At 24.7% G+C, this 6,000-nt stretch overlaps 1 non-coding gene across 1 annotated transcript; it reads right to left on the bottom strand.

Moving 5' to 3' along the window:
• Positions 1 to 5,865: 5,865 nt before the first annotated feature.
• On the bottom strand, positions 5,866 to 5,939 carry TRNAI-AAU (transfer RNA isoleucine (anticodon AAU)). Its single transcript has one exon. It is a non-coding gene; the product is annotated as a tRNA-Ile (tRNA).
• Positions 5,940 to 6,000: the final 61 nt, after the last annotated feature.

Below are 6,000 nucleotides of genomic sequence, written 5' to 3'. Positions count from 1 at the left end.
TTATAATGCAATTTTTATATTTTATATTTTATTAATATTTCTTGCAACAATGAATTATTTATTAAAATTTTAAATATATGATTTAATATATTTATATATTTAGTTAATATTAAAGCTTAATTAGTTATTTAATTCTCTAATTTATTGGTTTAATGTAATTTTCTTATTATTTTTTAATTTAATTTAGTTTTTCAATTTTTTAAAAATGTTCAATTTGGTTTTAAAACGTTAATATCATCTTTGTATATGATACGTGTCAATTCATGAAAATTTATAAACTTTTTTATTTTTTTAAATTTAAAAAAAAAATGATCTGTCTAACATAGCATGATCATGACTTAATACTTGTGTTTATTTTTTATTTTTTTTTAATTTAAAGAAATTTTGAAAAAATTAAAAAAAAAGTTAAAAATTTTACGAATTAACATATAACATACAGAACTTAACGGAAAAAAACTAAATTAAATATTTTTAAAAGATTGAAGGACTTAATTAAAATTAATAAAGAGACTAAAATGAACCGAACTAATAAATTAAAAAATTACATAATTAATTAAGCCTAATTTTAACTAGATTCTACAATACGTCAATAAACTAAACATAATTAGGTGAGAAACAATATTTTTTTTCTAGGAATAAAAAATTGAAAGTTATAAATTCAAATTTTATTTTAGTATATAAAATATAAATTTAGCTATTTAATTTTTTTTATAGAAGTTACATTTTTTTAAACACTTGTATTTTTTTTTCTAACCTTTTGAAATTGATTCTTTTTCTTTTCTTAATCAAATAATCTATTGAAATGATGATAGATGGATGATCACTTTTGGCTTATCATAATTTATTGATTAGAGTAACCTCGTCTATATTCTATAAATTATACATTTTTCTTTAGTTTTTCAAAAGCTTTTGAGTTGAGAAAATGATGTTTCATCAAAATCAACTTTTGATTTCATGTTTTGAATTTTGTTTAGGTCATTAAAATTCTTAGGGTAGTTCTCGAAGTAAAAGAAACTTATTAATTAAGGACAATCCAACAACATTTTTAAGTTGAATGATTTGAAATTATGTGTTATATTGATGTCAAAAATTGACTTTCTATTGAATTGAGTTACAGTGGATTAGTAGTATATCATTAAATTGTTTGGAATAATGGCTTTTAACTAGATTTTGTATTTAATCAAAATGTATATTTTTATTAGTTCAACTTTATAATATTTTAAAATTGTTAGAGTACGCACTTTCATTGCATAATATAACTATGATTTTGATTTGATTGTAATTTTTTGATGAGGTTCTGATACTATTATTATCATTTTTTTTCAATTAGAGATCATGATTAACATAAAACATTTAGGCCCTATCTATGAGTTTTTTTTTATCCTATATCTTATCCATTTTTTTCATTTTGATTTAACGTGTGATTGAGTTTGAATTTCTAAAATAGATGTAGTTTATAAGCTAATGGATTTGTTAAGATATTTAAATTTTAATGTTAGTCAAAGTCAAATAGACAGAAATATTGGAGAGGAGTCTATAAAAATCTCGTAAACTAAAAATTTAAGGTGAGAGTAAGTAATTATCAACTTAAAATGTAAGATTCAAATTACTGTGAGAAGTTATTACATAAAATATTTATATACTTCAATGGTTAGATTATCAATGGTGTATTAGTGATTTACATATTTTTTAAATTGTTCCTCATTTTGTAAAGAATTGTATTTAGTCTTTTAGGTTGTTTAAGTAATTCAAAATAGCAATGGTAAAATTAAACTTAATTTAGTTAATATTTAAAATCAATCTCATGTTTCACTTTCATTTCTCTCTCTCTTTCTATATATATATATATATATATATATATATGATCTAAATGTTGTATGTTATTTATATTGTGAACGATGAATGGTTAAAAAATATTATTATTATATGTTTTGGTGTGATGAGTTGAGTGTATGGAATAAGTATGAGAAAATAAAATGTGATTTGATTTAGAGAAAGGAATTTTATGCAGAAGTTCCATTTGTTAAAAAGTGTATGCATTGATATAGGAGTTTAGGGTTGAAAGTTATCCTATACTTGACTAATCATTCAACTCATATAAAGAAGAATGATCAAGGAATTGAGAATGACAGAAAGTCCTAGTCAATGAACAAACGAGGAAGAAAAAGTTGACCTAGTAAAGAAAGATATGTTATTGTTGCAATCTTATTGTAGATTATCTTTTCTTATTCATATAATCTTAGAAAAAACTTTAAGTTTTCTTTAAATTATATATCTCTATCTTTTATTGATATAGTTATAACTTGAAACAATTTTAATAACAACTTTAGATGATAGATTATTTATTTTAAATATTATTATAAAATATCTTATTTTATTAATTTTATACTATTAAAAAGATACGTTACATTTAACCCATAAAAAACTTATCTTAGTCTACTTCAAAAATATAAATAATGGATCAAATTATTTAAAATTTAATAAATGAAACTAAAACGTAAAAAAAAAATTTTTAAAAATGCTAGAAAAGAAAGGTAATGTATTTGAGAAAAAAGTGTCGAACTGAGAAAGAAGAGGGAATATTCGTATTTGATCCAATTGGCTGTGTTGTCTCCTTGACTATAGGGCATGTGGAATATTTTTTTTTAATGAGAATTGTGGCGTATCTTTGCTTCGCAACCATTAAATATATTTATATCACCAATAATATGATTCATTATATGACTTTTAAGATTTATATACAGCTACTTTGGGCTCATCCAAAGGAAGCTGGACAAAAAAATTAGTCACTAACACCAAAACAACACTACAAAATCGGAATATTATGCGGTTTAATCACGGAACTATCATATCTTGTAATACAAATATATATAATTTATAATTATATTACGAGTGTCTGGTCATTTTTAAAAAAATAAAGTAAGTATATTTGCTTAAGTTTATTTTAAATTTTATATTTTTGAGAAATAATTTCTATTTTGTTAGTAAATTGGTGATGATTTTTGAAATTGCTTTTTTCATAAACACTTGTTAAATTTATTTAATTTGATCCATTATTTCTGTCTCATTCAATAGAGCTTATATTTCAGCATTTGAAAATGGAATCAAACTACAACTTTTCACAAAACTTGAAACTACTGAAAAGTTAATATGTAGAGAATCGTATATATAGTTTATTGGAACAAGTATTTCCATAAATAATTTTAGAAGAAGAATAAAATAAAATTTTAGATAAACTTTATAAAAGAACTTACACACTAAAAGAACTTATGCTGAAGTTAATTTAGTTTAAGGATAAAAAAAATCGTATTTATATTTTCAGAACAATTTTATATAAAAAAATAATTGTCTAAACAAATTCAAAATTAATATTTAAACAACGAAAATTTGTAATATATTACAACTAAGAGGCCAAATATGCAATTAAATCTGAATATTACTTTACACAAAAGCAACTGACACCAACAACACTGGATAAAGTTAAACATTCATCCTCTAATTAATGCAAAATTCCTTGATCATATATGTCGAATTTCAAATTTGAGATTTTCGTGATTTGTCATAACCTTCCCAGATAATGGGGATTTATAAGGCAATGTTATTTCTATGTCTTTATTATGTATTGTGGTTTTCTGCAGTGTTCTAAAGCCATTTTTTAAGAGATCATCAAATAATTTGAACATGTTCATTGCATTTTGGCCTAAATCATAAAAGAAAAAACATATCTTTGGTATATTATTATTTTTTTCTAAAGAAAAAGTAGGATGCTAATTTGTTGGTTTTGATGAGGCAGCTTACATAAATATCTAATTAACCAATGGTGTGACGAAATGAAGAGGGTTAGGTGTTGAAAATAAGAATAAGTCCAAAGTGAATCATGGCACAAAATAACAAGTTCCCCTCATAAAACAAAGATAAATCAGACTTTATTTGAACAGCGAAGCAGATCATTGAAATACAAAATGCATTTTCCTTTTCCTTTGTCATTTTCACCACAAAGTAGGATCTGCCAATTAAATTGATTACCTTTTATAGGCTTGGTGGGTTAGGCAAACTTATGAACATGCTAGTTGTATAATTTTTGTTGCGTACCTATAACAGTTTGCATGCACTAAAGTAAAATGTATGCAGAAGCTGTCACAACTTATGTCTAAATCAATTTTTTTGTTTTTTCTCGAAATTTTGGATGATTCATGTAAAGGTGATTAAGCAGGTTCATTCGATTCGTTTAAACATGGTTTGATTTTGTTTCTTTAAAAACCAATAAAAATAAATTGATATGTCACTTAACAATGGATTGAATTTTACAATTCAATCTATCGAGTTATAGGCATGTAAGACTAGTCGTACTGAAGCAGGTTCATGTCTGATAGTTTAGTTGTTGGACGGACTGTCAGATAAATTGTTGGATTGATGTCGGACAATTGAGCTATATTTGAATAATTTATCATTTATTTGAATATAACATTTCTATCTTCATTTAATGATGTTGGACTGAATGAAAAAGAATTACTTACATTTAGTTTTGTTAATGATGTCAGACTGATTGGACATGTCTATCAGACTAGACAAGACGAGTTGTGTTAGACGGTTGAGTTGAAAAAGTAATTTTAATTCATTTTTTTGGATCGAGTTGGTGGATTGGTTCACGGACTCAACACTTTTAATCATCTATGTACTCATGTACACTTGAGTATTAAAAAAAACCTAAATTGTGTATCTGGAAATGATTTTAAATTTGTGGTAGTTTTTTAAACACTTGGTTTAGATAACTTGTAGAATAATGGAACATTCCCTGATAATTGGTGAGGGTAGGGAAGTTGTGAGACTTGCAAACAAGAAAGGGACTAACACCTAATGGAGTTGCATAGAAACCACTAAGGTTGGGATTTTAATATACAGATTGGTGGCAATTACTTGGCTAAGTTTTTATGGTTTTGCCATTTCTCGAAATTTTGGGTGGAAAGAGTACATGGTCCAACATTGAATAGCACAGTTTGTATAATTGAAGGAGGAGTCTATGAATAGTGTCGCATAATGTTTGAAAAGTAGAAACTAAATGCATGACTGTTAACCTACTACAAACCTGAAAAACTGTTGTCACAAATAAGTTTCCTAAATCCAAATAAATTATAATAACAATAATTCTTTAAAAGTTAAATTAAAACATTTAATATTATGTATGTTAAGAAATGAAATTTAATTTTATCTCAATTTTATGAAATTCACTTCTAAAACAAGACTCGTAAATTATATATTTTAAGTCCTTATTTGTTTATTACTATCACGTGTTGTTTTGTAAGTCAAACATTCATAAAGTGGGAAAATGGAAACACCACTACACAGTGAGTGAGATCAATTATTACTAGAAAGAAAAGTTGATATTGGTTTGTACTTTTTTACCTAATGTCATGTACGATACATTTTCTATTTGGATTTTATTTTTTTTATTTTGTTTTTGGATGTCATTAGTTGGATTGAAATTTAACTTTTTTGACACTGGAATGTGTGTTTAGCAATAGACACAATATTGTACTAATATTTTATCTATAAATGCATATAGTATCATAATATAAAACATACGCACATGTAAATCAGGTCGTACTAAAGAAAATATTCATGAATAACTTTTTCTGAACTTCCTTATAAATAAATACGATAATCATTAATTTTCTGAATAAATACGATAGATGCGAATTTTAAACATAAATTAATTTGATAAGTTTTACTAAGCAAAATTATATGTTTATCAATGCTCTATTTTTATATATTTAAGTGATATATTTTGGGATAAACAAAGTGTCAGGGCTTTTGTGAAAAAAATAACAAAATCAGATTTTAAATCTTCTAATAGTGTTAAAAAAATGGCCCATGCAGGTCTCGAACCTGCGACCTTCGCGTTATTAGCACGACGCTCTAACCAGCTGAGCTAATAGGCCATTTGTTATTAATAATATTACATTTCTTAATCCATATTAAAACATTTTGTCAAATTTTAGT

The sequence above is a fragment of the Vigna angularis genome, chromosome 1, assembly GCF_016808095.1.
Source record: "Vigna angularis cultivar LongXiaoDou No.4 chromosome 1, ASM1680809v1, whole genome shotgun sequence".
NCBI classification, from domain to species: domain Eukaryota; kingdom Viridiplantae; phylum Streptophyta; class Magnoliopsida; order Fabales; family Fabaceae; genus Vigna; species Vigna angularis.
Note: the sequence above shows the minus strand (reverse complement) of the source record. Positions and strands in the feature narration are given on the sequence as shown.